Source organism: Spodoptera frugiperda, chromosome 28, assembly GCF_023101765.2.
Source record: "Spodoptera frugiperda isolate SF20-4 chromosome 28, AGI-APGP_CSIRO_Sfru_2.0, whole genome shotgun sequence".
NCBI lineage: Eukaryota > Metazoa > Arthropoda > Insecta > Lepidoptera > Noctuidae > Spodoptera > Spodoptera frugiperda.
In genome coordinates, this window is record NC_064239.1 from 12389840 (window position 1) to 12407811 (window position 17972).

General features: G+C 36.0%; 1 protein-coding gene and 1 non-coding gene across 2 annotated transcripts in view; both read left to right on the plus strand.

The window, feature by feature from the left end:
• LOC118265550 (gamma-aminobutyric acid type B receptor subunit 2) overlaps window positions 1-17972 on the plus strand; it is a 185905-nt gene that overhangs the window by 1339 nt on the left and 166594 nt on the right. The gene's annotated exons all lie outside the window — the stretch shown is intronic.
• On the plus strand, window positions 17452-17615 carry LOC118265633 (U1 spliceosomal RNA). Its single transcript, XR_004782770.1, has one exon. It is a non-coding gene; the product is annotated as a U1 spliceosomal RNA (small nuclear RNA).

Sequence of the window (17972 nt, forward strand, 5' to 3'; positions counted from 1 at the left end):
AACCAAATCTTATTTATAATACTATCTTCTGCCAGCGGCTTCGTCCACCTTTCTGTGGGATAAAAATATATACTATCTCCCAAGTCAACTCATACCCTGTCCGTATTCCAAATTTCATCAAAATCCTTTCAGTAGCTCCAGCTGGATTGATAGACAAACATTCAAACCAGTAATATTTTACATTAATAATATTAGTCTGATTTCTATATAACAACTATTATGTTAATAACATATTGGATAAAACAATTCCAAAAAGCCTACCTCTGCTTATCCCTCCGGGGAACAAAAAGGTACATTATGAAGTAAAACCATTTAATTTAACCTTAACCTTTAAGATAAAAAGCCCCACTGTCTTCAGAGTTCGTTTATAAAACTAAGTATAAAGTTTCTGCGATCACATCAACCCCTACTTTTATCTATGTATTTAATCCTTAAACTGGTTTCTAAGAAAAACTAGATCCAAATAAAAGGCTTGTAGTACCTAGTATTTTATCTTTTAGTTTAGGTTCTAATTTGTATGCTGTAGGAAGAGGGTAAAGTTGGGCTTACTGTGGTTAATCAATTAAGTATAATGTTAAATAATAAAATTAGTACAATTATCAATTGTATGTCTAGCTGGTCGAGTGGTCGCAAGTGTGACTGACGGGCAACGGGTCTCGTGGTCGATTCCCGGGTGGGGCAAGATATTAATAGGCATTTTTCAGCTTTTCAAAAAATTTTCAGTAGTAACACGAAGTCTAGAGTTGTGCCCATTATATGGCAATAAACCCATCTCCTATAAAAGTGGATCTACATTGTATAGCGGCATTACGTGCCGTAACATGCACCTCTGTCTACCCCTTCACGGATAAAAAATGTGACGTTGCAAAAAAATTCCCACTATCCTATTATTATGAATGATGCAGTACAAAAAACATTTCTTAATTCAGTTGCGCTTTATGCGATTAGCAAGTTTTTGCAACACAATATACTCTCGTTTTTGTTATCAGTGGAGATAGAAATATTATTAGATAGATATAGAGATAAGGATTATTATTTTAAATGATAACGTCATTCTGGAATAATAGGATTAGTTATCAATTTCATAATATAACTTGAAATGGCCACCAATGGGATAGGTAGAGTTGAAGAATATACGCTTTTTGACCACAAGTGTTAAGTATGTAGTATTAAACTGTATGTTGCGTTTAAATTAAGGCCCATTTTTCCAACGCCAGATAACTTAATCGGAGGAATAATTATTCAATTCTAATGATTCTGGAAGAATCGGATAACTTGAACTGTTAACGGTCAATTCTATTCTATAGACTAGCTGTTGCCCGCTACTTCGTCTGCGTAGAATAATGAAAAAATAAATTAATAATAATAACCTCTGCGAGAATATGGGTCTTTTGTTTCATTCTAAAATATAATTATTTTTCTAAAATAAAAGTAGCCTAAGTTGCTTCTTAGTACAACAGCAACCTGCTAATAAAAGTATCGTCAAAATCTTACATACCGCCAAGCCATATACCGACCACAATTCCAGACTCGCAACTATTTATTGGTAATAAAAAAAATCTAATTTTAGGATACTTTGTTTAGTCCATGAATCGGAAATCCCTTGTCTAATCAGAAATATTTTTTAGTCGCCCTTGCTGCCACTTGAAATCCACTTTTAGCTAACAATGCTATAACCACATTTCAATCCTGAGCTCAAAGGTCAAGTAGTTATCTCAATATAGCTCTGAATCATCCCCAATCGATGCCAAAGAGAATTTTTAATTACTTCTAAGACATGTCACAGACAATGCATCTTAATTATAGAAGATTCTCTGTGTGGTGTTAATATCACGTCACGCAATGAAACGTGGGTAGAAATGTGATTATTAAATCTAGGATTTTAATTAGTTTTCATCCGTTCTGAAATTATAGTTTGTTCATAAATTTACATAAAATTAATTGTGTTGTAGTTTTGGTTGATATTGTCTGTCAGTCAATTAGTTACTTAGTCGGTAAAAGTATCTACATGAACTCTTACGACACCTGAATACATTAAGTGTGGGAGAGCCATGCTTCAGCACGAATGGACGGGCTTGACCGGAGTGATACCACGGCCTTACAATAAACGCTTGCGTTGTGGTTCCTTTTGTGAGTGAGGTTACAGGAGAAGAAGCCGATAACAATATAATTAATTTAGTATGTCTCACGAAAGTTATAATAAAATTAAGGTTACAGGAGGTCCAATTACTCCCCAACCCAATATTCCCAATCCTTGATTCCCCAACCACCCTTACAATCCCAACCTTCAAAAATCCGGCAGCACACTTGTAACGCCTTTGATGTTTCGGGTGTCCATGGGCGGCGGCAATTGCTTACAATCAGGTGATCCGTCTGCTCATTTAGCGGCTTATACCATAAAAAATGTATTCTCTGGCGCCATCAATGATGACTGTTGATGAAGCGAAAAAGGTGTGTAAGAATCGTAGCAATTGGCGTTCCATTGTCTCTGCCTACCCCCATGGGAGACCGGCGTGAGGTTATGTATGTCTCTGGCGTCACTACACCGCTTTTATATTGTGGATTAATAGATGCTAGATTAGAACAGCGTATTATATACGTATTGATTACCACTTATGGCCTCAAGTGTGTTTAACAAAGTTTACATACATATTATATTGCTCAATGTTAGACCATAGTTAGTGTTATTTATTAATTTTTGACTGAAATAGACTGTCGTTCGTCTAGCTGGCTATAAAATATTTGAACTAAGTTTAAGTGGTGTTTGTAGAACTGATGAATGATGGGGTATAAAACAAATATGTACCTAGACACGTAATTTATTTATTGAATTCAAAAGTTACAACGATATATAACCAATTAAAGTAACTTACAATGATAATGGTTTATGTCAAAATTTGTTTATTGACATGAGTTAGTGCTAACGAACAAATCTTTAGCTTCGATCTGGGAATTATGCCAAGAGTTCGATTACAGAAAAATTATTAGCAGTAACCTCGATATTATGATATAAAATGACAACTCAGAAAACATACATGCCTTTGACCCGTAGGCGTATACAGAAACTATAAGGCATTACTAGTCTTTAGTACTTTCTTTTGCTTGCGTTTGATCTTGGCTTTGACTGTAGGATGTATGATGTCAAAGTCATTTCTTTTCAATACTTTTGAATCATCAAATTATAATTGTCCATTAGTATGTTTGTCTGTAAAACCAGTGTCTCCTACTTCCAAAATACAGATCGAATCATTGTAAGTAGAAGATATACCAATAGTAGATAGGAGTAGATGCCTACTCGGCAACTGGCTATTTTCTACATGAGCCCTTTCCCCTTTATCGAGTAACAAGCTTTAGTTATGTTGTAAGATGATAATAGCCGTCAGACATTATAATAACCTGCTTCTGACCGAATTTCGATTAAGCCAGCCAATCTCGGTGAGATTAACTATCTTCGCCTATTCTCTGAGAACACACAGCCCTCAGCCCACAACCTTGATAGTACATACAACGTGTACCTACTTAATGTAAAACTATATTGTTACTTAATTGTAATTATATCTGACTGCCTCGTTGGTTGAGTGGTCGCAAGTGCAACTGCCAAGCAAGGAGTTTTGGTTTCGATTCCCGGGTTTTGCAGTGACTTGCCCGTGTGTATTGCATGGCTACTATTTCAATCCGAAAATCGAACATGAAAATGCTTTTTTCTTTGAGAGAGCAAAATCTTTAGATATATTCTAGGTGACACCAAATGGAGTGTCAGTCTCTTACTGACTGAAAACCACCCTTTTCTTACTTTTGCCCTTCGAGCTCGAGCCATGGCAACTCGTTAGGTCTTCGGTGGCTTTGTAACAGGTATTAGCCCTTCACTACTATTCAACCATAGCTAAAATCGTTGAATAACTAAGTACTTCATTAGATAAATACCTACTTTACCTTACTGAAGAATCAAAACCCAAAGCCACTTGCAAAAACCCAACAAACGAATAACAAGAGTAAATAAGAAAAAACATTGAATTTAGTACCCAGTACGCCATTTAATCAACGGAGAACGGCTTGAATAATTCGTCAAGTGTTTCGCATACATATTTTAGAGGAACAGTCTACTACACGGAGCGACCTACACACGTCTGTCCGGTACGGTAATCCGCAGGGGAATGAGCCATTTAGATCTTGTGCATAGCAAACTACCCTCATATTTATAACGACTTTACGTATATTAGGAATGAAAACTAGAAAATGTTGTAAAGTACCTTATACTTAGATATAATATGTGTCTGCACGGTTGGCGCGATGGCTGGGTAACTGGTTGCCGTGCAACGTGTAGTGGGTTCGATTCCCGCACGGACCAACTGTTTATGGGAACCACAACCAAGCGTGTGACCATGTCCGGACCGGGGAAAGATAAGCATGTTTTTTTTTTTTGTAAAACTCCGGCGTTTCCTATTACATGAAATACGTGTAGCATTAAAAAACTGTCGATATTGCACATATAAAGATGTGTTCATCTTACCTACTCTTTAGGGAATTTAAAGCTATATAAAATTATATATAGACAAGTACACATTTTGTCAACTGTACGTACAGGTCTCTTGAGAGTCTCTTAAAATATCGACTTCCTAGAGAACTGAAGTGCAGACGATTGGCACGTGACAGCATTCAACGCGCAATATTTCAAGTGTCTGTATTGTTTATGTCGCTTGTAACACTTGAGCTTGATGTCAAATTAAATTATCTGTGTCTTGTATAAATATAGTACGTACTTTAAATAACTATTAATAGCCTACAATAGGAAATGAGTACAGTCTTTAATTTATAAAGTAGCCTTTTGCTTGCAGTATTATATTATGTGCTATAAAAATAATTATATTTTACAAAAGGTAGATGTTACAAGAGGCACACGCATTGTAACACAGAAGATATTAAAGGTAGAGCTTTTACCAGTTATGTGTCCGATGTAATATGTGTTACACAGGGCACAACCTCACATTTCGTCCTCCCATGTAATAGAGAAAAATTTTCGGTAATCCGAAAAACACTCAATAATACTTTACTTAACTCAACCTCAGAAGAATGACTGCAACTAGACATTAAATAGAACTAGTCCAACAATTTTACTGCCACAAAAATAAGGCCACCCATTTATCTCTGGAGAACTAAAAGACTTCAATTATTCAGATTAATGAAAGAAGCCATAAAACAATTATTATATGGAAGCCATAAAATTGCCGTTCACGAGCTACAGACTTGTATTATAGCCTGGAGACTAGACTTAAGAAGATTATATGGACCGATGACCCGATATAGCTTAGTTTGATAAAGATAGATACATAAATACACAATAATCTATCTGTACGGATCTATCCGTATAATTGTACGGATATTATGTAATAGCTTCTGCCAACGGCTTTGTCATTGCATAATCCAACTCTGTTCCACATTTATTTTCATCTCGAGCCCTTCAAATTATTAAAACATCAAAACCAAATATACTAGTCCTCTTGTCCAACAGTAATTTGGACGTCAATAATGATAGCTTAAGAAGTAACTACAACTATACATATTCGGTACATAAGTCAATTTAACTATTCCACAGTAAATAATCACTCAAGTAACTATTATAGAATTATAATAGTTATATTTATATAGAATATTACTAGATAAAATATCGAATAAATCACAAAACAATAGTACTAAGTACCCCGTAGTACTATTATTAAAGTGAGTACTTGTATTATAATAACTCATTACTCAGCCGTCAGCCACAAACACTTATTGTATTGTATAAATAAGTGTCATAATCTGTCTGTGCATAAATCTATATCTAGACTAATAAATAAAATTGGAGTGTCTGTTTGTAATATTGAAATAATAGATTTTTACTAAATACATGCATTATTACGAACGATACAAACACCGAAATAATACTTTTTACAATTTTTGTCTGTCTATGTCTGTCTGTTTGTTCTGGCTAATCTCTGAAATTGCTGGACCGATTTAGACGGGACTTTTATTGGCAGGTAGCTGGCGTACTAAGGAGTAACTACTACTTTTATTTATTCTAGGGAAAAAACAAAAACCCTATTCCTGTCAGACGGACGGACGAAGTCGCGGGCAACAGCTAGTAAACAAATAATTATGCACATTAATTTAAATACATTTCAATCAGTCTGTCGCGGTTTAGCTATGTAAGTATATTGTGGAATAAAATGTTATTTCTTTACATAATACACGGTATATAAGCTTTAGATTGTGACTTTGTACGTGTAAAAACCTCATTTTCCAATTTGACTATACGGTTGGCGCGGTGGCTGGGCAACCTGCCACGCAACGACTAGCGGGTATGAATCCACAAATCGTTGTTTTATCATTTGAGTAATATGCCAGTGTGAGCCAAACTTATAAAAAAAATACCACTAATCCCAAAATGCAACAAGCCCAAAGACATTATCTGATAATACAACAAATATACCATTTACAATCCTACACCTTTTTTTGAGGGTGGAAAATCATCCAATGACTTCTCTCGCCTCGCCCAAGGCGAGAGAAGTCATTGGATGATTTTCCACTCAAAATTCTCTCGCCTTGGGCGAGGCGAGAGAGAATGACAGACTCTTACTGACTAAAAACCACCCCGTTCCTACTCCTGTTTTTCGAACCAGAGCCCCGGTAAACTCGCTAGATCGTCCGCAGCTTACAATCCTACACCTACATTTATATCGGACATAATAAATTCTCTACAGAACATCGTCACGTCGCCGTATCGTTACCGCATCTAGTAATTAACTATCATCCATTTACATGACGTAATTGAAACGGGAACAGACGGTATTGGAACACTGTTAGCGACATCTATCGGCTGATTGAGTTAACTATTTCTCTTAAATGGACGATGCATTTATTCTAATAGAGTTTTACTATGAGAGTGGCAAAATCTATAAATTATGTTAGCGCTCTATGAAATTGATATCATACGTAATGCCTGGATTCAAAGTCAATGTGAGACGTATTTTCGAGTGAAGGAAGATTATTTTGTCAGAATACTTTAAGTTATGCGAAAGAGATAGATAAATGAACTAGTCAGCCCTCCCATCCACAAATAAATGCTCATGCAGCAGAGGTGCAACATAAAAACACACACATGACATGCAATATAACTCTCGACATATGTTTCGCTCCTCCACGGAGCATGCTCAGGTGTTGACTCGGCAGCTCCCGCAGCTCGAATTCGAGCTCTCGAGAAAAATCGAATGTATAGTTAGTAAAAGCAAAAAAAAAGTCTAGAATAAAAGCCAATGTTTTAATCCCCGAAACTAAAACCCTAGTTCCCTCACGCACTATATTAAAAATTTAAAACCAGACAAGTGTGTCTACGATTTGATTGAACAAGGGTCGCGACAGACGGACAGAGAGACTTGATGAGGGTTCAGTACATTTCCTTTTGGTGCGGACCCCTAAAAATTTGGGACTAGTTTGATAACGAAAGAAAATAGTCGCTTCAGTGGGTTAGTTATCGTTAGAAAGGACATGAGTTGGTTAGGGTGACGTAATAATGGTCTTAGGTCTTACTCTAATTCAACGAACGAACGAATGAATGAACGAAAAACTTCGCAGATTGCATACTACAATTCTATTTTAATTATTATGTTATCGGCTTACTCACGTAATTGTTTGACGAGTAGCAGCGCGACAATCGCCGCGTCGTGTGTCGCGGAATGCTGCTCAAGAATATGAGCCTCTAGCATGGCTTGAAACTAGTCAATTTCCTCGTCAAATAAATACGTGAGTAAGCCGATAACATAATAATTAATTTTTTAGTATGTCTCACTAAAGTTACATTAAAACAATTCTATTTATTGCGAACTTTCGTGAACAAAAATGAACGAATGAAATGAAGATAAGATAAACAAATAGATATTTTGATATGAAATTAAAAATAAAACGTTATTTCAAGTAATTCTATTAGTAAATCAATAAAACCTACGGCCGAAGATTAAACGAAACTTCGGATTCAAGAACCGGAGTAGACTCCCAAATCTGCTCCGTAAAGCAGTAGGCAGAGTTTTCTGTACCCTTAGTACGAGTCTGCTTTACCTTGAACAAAAACAAAACGAGAGCACGTTCGGTGCTCTAATTGGCTGACGCGTTTAAACCAACCAATCAGAGCACTGAACGCGTTTTTCGTTCAATGTAACCCAAACTTGTACTAATGGTACTGATTATTCAGCGATTCGAAAGGATGTACCTATGTAGTTGTGTTTTCTTTACACAAAGTTTTCCTCTATTCATTTTTATTTGTCTTACTGTATATAGAGGAATATTATCAGTTTTATCACTATCAAGCTGTCAAGTACCTAATTGCAACAACGCTTTAATAGTTTTTTCGAGACATTCATTAAATTCCTCATTTAAAAAGCTTTATATTTTACAACCGAACTATACACCACTCTACCAGTGATTCGCAAAAGAGTATTTTTTTTCAACTGCATTTATGTATATCCTAACCCAACTAAGTATACAAAGCGAATATGAATAGGACTGTCGGTAGAGGGCGCCTTAGACGAACATATATAGACCAGATCGATGATAATATATATTAAAGAAGATCCAAATTAAAACTCCCCTTAACTGACGAAAATACATGAAAAGTCTAATGACTGTTGATAAAGCGAAAGAGGTATGTAAGATTCGTAGCAATTATCGTCCCATATTCTCTGCCAACCACCATGGGAGACAGGCGTGATGTTATATGTATGTAAATTATAACTATTTTAAATGCAATAAAATGTATGTATTATTTTTCTCAACATAATCTTTGCTACAAAAATAAGACATAAAACAAATATATTTTTCTTTGAAACCATAATAAGTAGCATGTCTAGTCGAGTTAGCCTGTTGAATGCACTGGTCAGTCCGGTAGTCTTGTGCCAGACATAATCAGAACACTGGCTCATAAATACAGACTTATTTTTCTGCATAATTTAGTGTTCAAGTTTTTGTAGTGAATAATGAGGTTAGTGGACTATGAAAAGTATGTAACAATGTATATAAAGGGTTTATGTTATTGAATTATTATTTTTTATTTGATATTGAAATAATTATTTATGTTTTTATGTACCTAATAACTATTTATATTTAATAATACTAACGACTGCCTAAAAATATATAATTACGACCACTCGACCAACGGTCGACTACCGGACAAGGGATTCCTGAGTCGAACAAAGTATCACCGGGCTTCTTTCGGTTTTTCGAATTTTTTTTCAGTAGTACCACAGAGGCTGGAATTGTGCCCCGTATATATGACAATAGGCCCATCACCCTATTACAAGAGACATAATATAACACAAATGGTTAACAGTGACTGTACTTTGTATAACGGCATTACATGCCGAAATATGCACCTCTACCTACCCCTTCGGGGATAAAAGGCGTGACGTCGCGAAAGTAACTTCAACATAATATGTCAAAAGGGCACACACTTGTACCTATCAGAGAAAAAAGTCATCCACGGTAATAATATTATGTTACCATTACAGCCATGGTGCCTGTTGGTTTAGGCACAAAATTAGGCATACAATTAACGTGAACAAGCTTGTTTAGGTTTGAATTTACACATCGTACGTGAGAAGCGTACAGGTAGCACATGCCTGCGGTTCAGTTGCCAAATTTTCTGTACTGCTGACCCAATTTTGAGGGTATATTTTCATATACTGCCTCGTTGGTTGAGTCGCAAGTTGTGTGATTGCCAGACAAGGGGTCTCAGGTTCGGCTTTTCGAAAATTTCTCTGATGTAGTACGGCGTCTGGAATTGTGCCCAGTATATGGCAATAGGCTCACCCCTTATTACATGGGACTTATAACACAAATGGTGAAAAGTGGGTGTACATTGTACAGTGATATTACATGCCGTATGCCGTTGCTACATACATAAATAAATAAATAATAAAAACATACATAAATAATACATTATTTCAACCTATTCTATCAAGGTACAATAATATTCAAACAAAATTCATAAAACAGGTAATGTAACATAGAAAACAGAACTGAAATCTAATATTTTGTTCACCCAACATGCCAGCACTGGTTTGGATTCAACACAAATAAAAGTTTGTTCGCGAAAGAACAACAAAAGTTAGCACAGCAGTTCTCCGAGCCGACCTATAGTTGACAAACTTTAGCTCTAATTGTATAAAAACTTTCCCTATATTATTACTATACGAGGGTCGTATAATAAACCCTCGAGTGTGGATCAATGGATGTAGAATTTTGCTACATATGTGTTTTGTGAATGAACATATTTTACAGTATTGTACAAAGTTCAATGAAAGAAACTATTTCGAAAATTGTCAGTTCTTATTTTGGGAGAGGAAAATTATCCTATGACTTCTCCTGCCTTAGGCGAGGTGAGAGGGAGTATCAAACTCTTACTGACTAAAAACCACCCTGTTCCCACCCCGGTCTTCGAGCCGAAGCCCCAGCAACCCGTTAGTTCTTCCGCAGATTCTGTATCAGGCATCAGCCCTACTGCGCCGTACGCTGGCCCGTGCTTATGGTCGCCAGAGATCATCTCCCGATTGTTGATCGTGCAGTGTATGGTCATCTTACAGATATTAAAGATATATTAATAACACACTAATTGCCGCGTCATACTCATCCGCTGTTCAGTTCGTATCGAATAGCGTGCTGTTTTATACCGTAGTCTCTCTCAATAAATGGATTATCCAATACGAGCACAAACTATCTCTTCAGCTTTATATGTATATTATTACAGAGTTCAGATTGAACGTCATGGGAATCACCCTGCCGACGTTAGCGGAGAATTTACCTCCAACAGTTTTCTATAGGCAATTAGAAAACTTAACACTTACCGCTGTATTCTGTCATGTAATGAATTTAAAAACTTATACAATTGTTTACTAAAAAATCGTTACTAAGGAATACTTTAAGTAATAATGAAATGTCTCTGAGTATTATAGCAGTAACAGTAAATAGTAAGTAATACATATAATATAATAGTAATGAAGGTCGCTTCCAACCGGCACGGCATATCTGAAAATCATGGGGACAGGCCTTTGTTCAGCAGTGGACGACCATATGATGATGATGATAAATGTGCACTTCTGCTCACCTCTATATGAAAAGACTTTTACATCATAATTATATATGTCAAGTAAATGTTATCATAATTATTCTTACATAAAGTGTTGTCTGTTAGTATAAAATATTTTGGAAAATATCTACTACTACAAGATTATCATTTACGATAAAATTATTTTCTTGTTCAAAGTCCACATAATAATTACACTCGTTGTCAGCCAATATAATCTAAAAATAGGAATGCGTAAACCAAATTGACACTAAATAACTCATAAATCATATAGATAGAATGTAGATAACAGAAAGACATTATTTCGGCATTTAATTCTACTTATCGGGAAAAAACAATATTCATAATCAAATCAGTTTCTAGATAACAATGTAAAAACAAATTAAAGTAAGGAAACAATATAATGCAAACGACAGGAAACTGACTATTTTAAATTAAGTCAAATCAAATCAAATCAAATCAAAATCATTTATTTCAAATAGACCAGGAAGGCACTTTTGAACGTCAAAGCAAATGTAATAATATTAATAACGTCTGTCTGTCGGTCAGTCCTCTAGTGAAGCTATTTGCTCGTTCCAAAGTGTAGATTCCTATGGAGAAGAACGAGCAAGAAACTCCATAGGTTACTCTTTTTCAATCAGATTTATAATACAATTTTTGGTTACATTGTTTCGATTACTTCAGCTATGTGAGAACAATGTAAAACTAATATACAGTCAAAGCGACAGAAAAAGAAAATAACCTAGAGGACAATAAAAATTAATGCAGTCCGGAGCTGACCAGTCCCAGTTGACAGCGCCCGTTCACGAACATGACACGTACACCAGCACCGCCCAACTCAACCATTAGTCCGGTCAATTTAGACCTGAAAACAGTAATGAAAGAACAAAAATTCCGACAGAGCTGAATTTTGGTACAGACCTTTATTTTACTATAAAGATTAAAAATTTAAAAGTCCCCATCGATCCCATATGTGCTTCAAAAGTTATTCGAGGTCAAAGTTCAACATTTTAGGTTTTTTGAGTTTTCTCAAAAACCGTAAGTTTTTCAAAAAATACCTCAGACCAAATTTGTAGATCTCAAAATTCTCTACAAAATGGTCCTTATAAGTTTTTCTATAAGTATTACCGTTTCTAAGATAGATTCGTGTGTCCCCAACACATTTTTCCACTTTGGAAGCGTCTAACTTTCAAACGATTGATTTTGACGAAAAGTGGTTTTAGAAACCTTAATGTCTTTTTTAAAGACCTATTCATAGACACCCATCACGGATATGTAAGCTGAAAAAAATTTTTTTTTAATCAGTTCCATGTATGGAGTGCCCCCCTTTACTTTTTAAATTTATAAATTTTTATTCAAAATTCGAATAGCTGTTACCGACCGGCCCAACAGTTTCGGAAATAAATGTCTGTCCGTCCGTCCGTCCGTCCGTCCGTCCGTATGTCACAGCCTGTTGGGCCACGAAACTGTTGGGCCTACATAGTTGAAACTTTGTAAGATGGTGTATTTCGGTAACCGCTATTCGAATTTTGAATAAAAATTTATAAATTTAAAAAGTAAAGGGGGGCACTCCATACATGGAACTGATTAAAAAAAAATTTTTTTCAGCTTACATATCCGTGATGGGTGTCTATGAATAGGTCTTTAAAAAAGACATTAAGGTTTCTAAAACCACTTTTCGTCAAAATCAATCGTTTGAAAGTTAGACGCTTCCAAAGTGGAAAAATGTGTGTGGGGACACACGAATCTATCTTAGAAACGGTAATACTTATAGAAAAACTTATAAGGACCATTTTGTAGAGAATTTTGAGATCTACAAATTTGGTCTGAGGTATTTTTCAAAAAACTTACGGTTTTTGAGAAAAACTCAAAAAACCTAAAATCTTGACCTTTGACCCCGAATAACTTTTGAAGCACATATGGGATAGATGGGGACTTTTAATATTTTAATCTTTATAGTAAAATAAAGGTCTGTACCAAAATTCAGCTGTCGGAATTTTTGATATTTCAATATCGTATATTGACCGGACTACATGTTGCAGGGAATCGAGCGATCCAATGCCCGTGCCACCGCCAATGAGACTTTTGAGTGAGCATGACAACTCCAAGCTGACATAAATGCATTCTACTAGTCTAATTTGATTTCAGTTAATTACAGGGCTCTCACATTTACAATAATTGTATAAAGTACAGAACACATCGAAATAACATGGTTATATTACTACATTTTTTTCGTTATCCTGTGGTATGTATATAGTGTGTAAGCCTTGCTTCGGCACAAATAGGCCGGCTCGACTGGAGTGATACCACGGCCTCACCGAAAACCGACGTGAAACAACGCTTGCCATGTGTTTCGTTGTGTGAGTGAGATTACCGGAGGCACAATTCCCAATCTCCGATTCCCCAACAACCCGTAAGTTCCTAACCCCCAAAAGTCGGCAATGCACTTGTAACGCCTCTGGTGTTTTAAGTGTCAGGTGATACATCAGGGGATACATCAGCTAGTTTACCGATGTGTTCCATAAAAAAAATAACTTAGATACAACTCAATACCGTGAAACAAGGAATCCATGGACACTTGAAACACCAGAGGCGTTACAAGTACGTTGCCGGCATTTAGGGGGTTAGGAATTTAAGGGTTGTTGAGAAATAATATCAACAAAAATTAACTGCACATATTAAAGTTTTTGCGGCCTAGTTGATGGGCCTTCAAAATATAACTTACCGGTACTACCTATACTTTCATTTTACTTTGGTATCTATTTTGGTTTAAATAATTTTAATTTTGTTTAAGTTCTTGTGGCACCGACTTCTAAACTAGCAGTGGGTATAATTAATAATAGTTATTTTTTGGTTTATAGTTTATGGAAATCGGTTTTTTAATCGTAGTTTTATTTCTAGATCCAGATCGTTTTAAAATATTCAATTAACAATAAAGTATTAAACAATTCTGAGTAATAGAATTAAGATCACAGTTTTATCGGAACAAATAACACCAGCGATTAACATCATTTGTTATATTAAATAACTAAAATGTAATTCACCGCACTTAATCGATTACCTATTCAATTAAATATTTGATAAGCCGTATGAACACGGAAAAGGCTGCGAGAAAACTAGTTGTATCTAATTATATCTAGTTACAACTTAGTAGCTACGTCACTTATCATCAATCAGCGACAACTAAGATAATGCAGCCGAATACTTATCAGATAATTTAGTATAAAACCAATCACACTATGTGATCGACGTGGAAATGGCTAATAAAATGGCTGTGTCAACTGATATTTTAATTCATATACCAAAACAAACAAAATCCGAAGAACCCATTAATGGTATAGTGAAATACTATTTATCAGATGAAATAGTGTACAAAGACGTTAGTCTGGATTTAGTGAATAGAAAATCGGACAAGTATTATTTATTCGAGCATAATTATCCACTGCAAAAGATTCGACAGGTTAAGCAAAGAAGAACAAATCTGAATCCGAAAGAATACGATAACTACGTCATGATCAAGATTAAGATGCTGAATAAGAATTTAGATCATCCAGTGAATTCTGATGCACCAGAAAACGTATCTCAACCAGAAGAGAAAATCGCTAAGGACACCAAAAGATACCATTTGGAGATCAAGTTCAAGAAACCAACTAGATTCTTCTGTTTAAATAAACGGTTCAAGACTTCAGTGAAAGTGTATCCCACAGCTGAATCACCATTCCCAGACGACCCCACACTAAGTTCTCTTGACAGAACACTGATGAAACTATTTTCTTCTAAGAAACACGAGATCAATTTGCAAGCAGAACTTGAACGAGGATTCATAACTCCATCAAGAGTGTTCAAAATATCATTTGTTGTGGCAAATAACACTGATATCATAATTTCTATGAAAACTGTGCAGAAGTTGAAAACAAATTAGACCATTAAAGAAAAACTTGATGGTTTGGATGATTCAGGCCCGGACTTGAAGAAGACACGGGTTTGTAATAAGGCAAGTACTTGTGATTACACATGTTACAGTACTGCCCAACACCTACCTTGAACGGGAATAAGGTGAAATATGTGAAGGACGAGAGGCGATTAGTAATAGATACAAATATGATGCAATAAGAACGCATGTTGATATTGTTGTCTCTTTCGAAATTGAAACTAAAGAAGGAGATGGCAAACAATAAGAAGACAGTGATAATAATGAACTGGAACAAAAATACGAAATCATAGATAAGGCAATTTTAGTGGCGGGCGATGAGAAATTGTGACTTTAAAAGTGAATTTTCTTTGAGGACCGTTAAAGAAGGTTGGTGAAGACAAGACAGTGACTGTGCAAGAAATCTTCGAGAATGTTCTATTATAGAGACGATAATGACTAAAGATTGCGGAAAACATTACTAGACACTTAGTCATTAACCTGATTTTGTAAGGTATTATTAAACTAGAAGGTCAATGGACCTTACAGTTAGGTACATTTTCACTATCAAAATAATCGAATGGTTACTTAAAAGGCTTAACAGCTTATACTTAACCTAATTAGTAATAATGGAGGTTAATGTGTTTATGCTCTCCAGGCGGCACTAAGGTAGTGTGAGGTCATATTTGTATTTGACAATGACCGTAGCTATCAAAAATTAGTTGTCCTATAGATTAAGACTAGAAAATTCTGTAGGGGACATGATAGGGTCTATTCGCCCACCGTAGTGCGTCACGCTACACAAGTGTTACCTTTTTTTTGATGATGGGGGGAAACCTTCTAAAGGTGCCTAGCTTTTTAAAGAAAAAAGACTAGGGAGTGTGGGAGTATGAGATTTTTTACCTCATTTAAACCAACCCGGTGGCCACCCTCAACTCCTGTGCCTAAGGGGCACCGAGTCCTCTTAGTAGACCTGCTCCGCAACCCCCATAGTGCAATGCCTGTTATGGCTCGTACCTAGGGAACATTGGTGTTATCTAGTGAACACATAAGTGTTAATCCTCATTACGATGATTAAAATTAATCGGACGATAATCCTGTAAAATTCATCTATTGAAAATAGATTTAATTTTACAAAACCGAATGTGACTAATAATTTATGTTAAACTTGGACAATTTCTGACTGTGTCCGCGGTCGAGTAGACAGTATTTCGGACACCAAGCAAAGAGTCTCATGTTCAATTTTGAGTCGAGCAAAGTTAATGATGTTTTTTTGTATATAATATGTATTATGAAATTGTATGTATTAAAATTGTCATACTATGTTAATAAATCCTGAATTTGCTAAAATTATTAAGATTTCTCTATTAGAGATAACATAATTAGGCTGACTAGACGAAATCATAACCTCTTTTATATTCAAAGTTGGTTATTGTAATAAACAAAAATACATTATATCGGCTGATCACGCCGATAAGGTAATTGTGACCACTCCATATCATTATGTATATGATATATTTTGTTATATTATTGATAAACACCTCTAATGACATTGTTTGTTACATTTATTGTATTTGAATAAAATAACAATAAAATACATTCGACAAATGTGTGTTTAATTTCGGCCTCCTCTACATAATTTGCAAGCTTTTTTAAGGGGGGGAAATCATCCAATGACTTTTCTTGCTTTGGGTGAGGCGAGAGGGAGTGTCAGATTCTTACTGACTAAAAACCACCCCGTTCCTACTCCTGCCTTTCGAGCCGGAGCCTCACTAAACCCTGCTAGATAGTCCGCAGCTCCGGATCAGGCATCAGCCCTACTGGGCCCCATCTGTGGTGGTCTGATGGCTCTTTGAGGCAAGTGTGGAACGCGACTAATGGAGTATAAAAGGTTTAGGTGTACCAGAAGACACTACTGCCCAGTCTCTGTCAAATTGTGTAGTCGGTGGCTCCTACGATATTCGCAGGAATAGAAGTGGTGACTGTTTGAAAGCTATTACTATTAAGTACATCCAATTGTATCTACTGGGAGGAAGGGGACTGGAAAGTTATTGTTAATACATTAGTTAAGAATTTTTACCTAATTGTCAATGTAATAGAATTTAAAGTCTATTAAAGAATCAGAATGGAATAAATTTATATACTGATGTTTTGTGTTCATTATTAAGTGTACTTATTTATTATCAATCAACGACAGTTGCGATAAAAGCTAATGGCCCCTCGAATGATTAAATCACTTCCATGTATACAACTATTATTGTCAACTGTGCCAAAAAGACCACGTACTCCAGACATGATACCTATTCTCCACTCTCAGAATTAGTTCTGCATAGCTCGATAGATGGCGTTGTGCATTGAGAGCCGTTTTCTGAATCGCGGTGTTAAGATTCTCCGCCGTTGAACGACCCTCGCGGCGCGCCGCAGTGAACTCATACTTACCTGGCGTAGGGGATACCGTGATCACGAAGGCGGTTCCCCCAGGGCGAGGTCCTCTCATTGCACTGCGATTGGGTTGACCCCTGCGATTATCCCTAATGTGGATAACTCGGACGCGTAATTTTTGGTAGTGAGGGACTGCGTACGCGCTGTCCCTTAAAAATTGAATGAAAATAGCCATAATGAAGTCATGTACACACATGTCAATTAATATCAGTTATCAATAAAACAACAACTGCATTGTAGATAATTATCATTGTACAATTTCTTAGTAATCTACTAAGTATCAATGAAAAATATCGCACTTTAATTAAAATGTCAGTGAACGTACTTTGATCCTTATGACGTAACATAACAAGTTCAGACCAGACTCTTATCAGTATTTTTTTATGGAACAATCCGGTAATCGATCGGACGGCGGATCACCTGATGGTACGCAATCACCGTCGCCAATAGACTTTCCCCTACACTTGAAACACCTCTGGTGTTTCCTTTTGAGGATAGGAAAACTTAAGG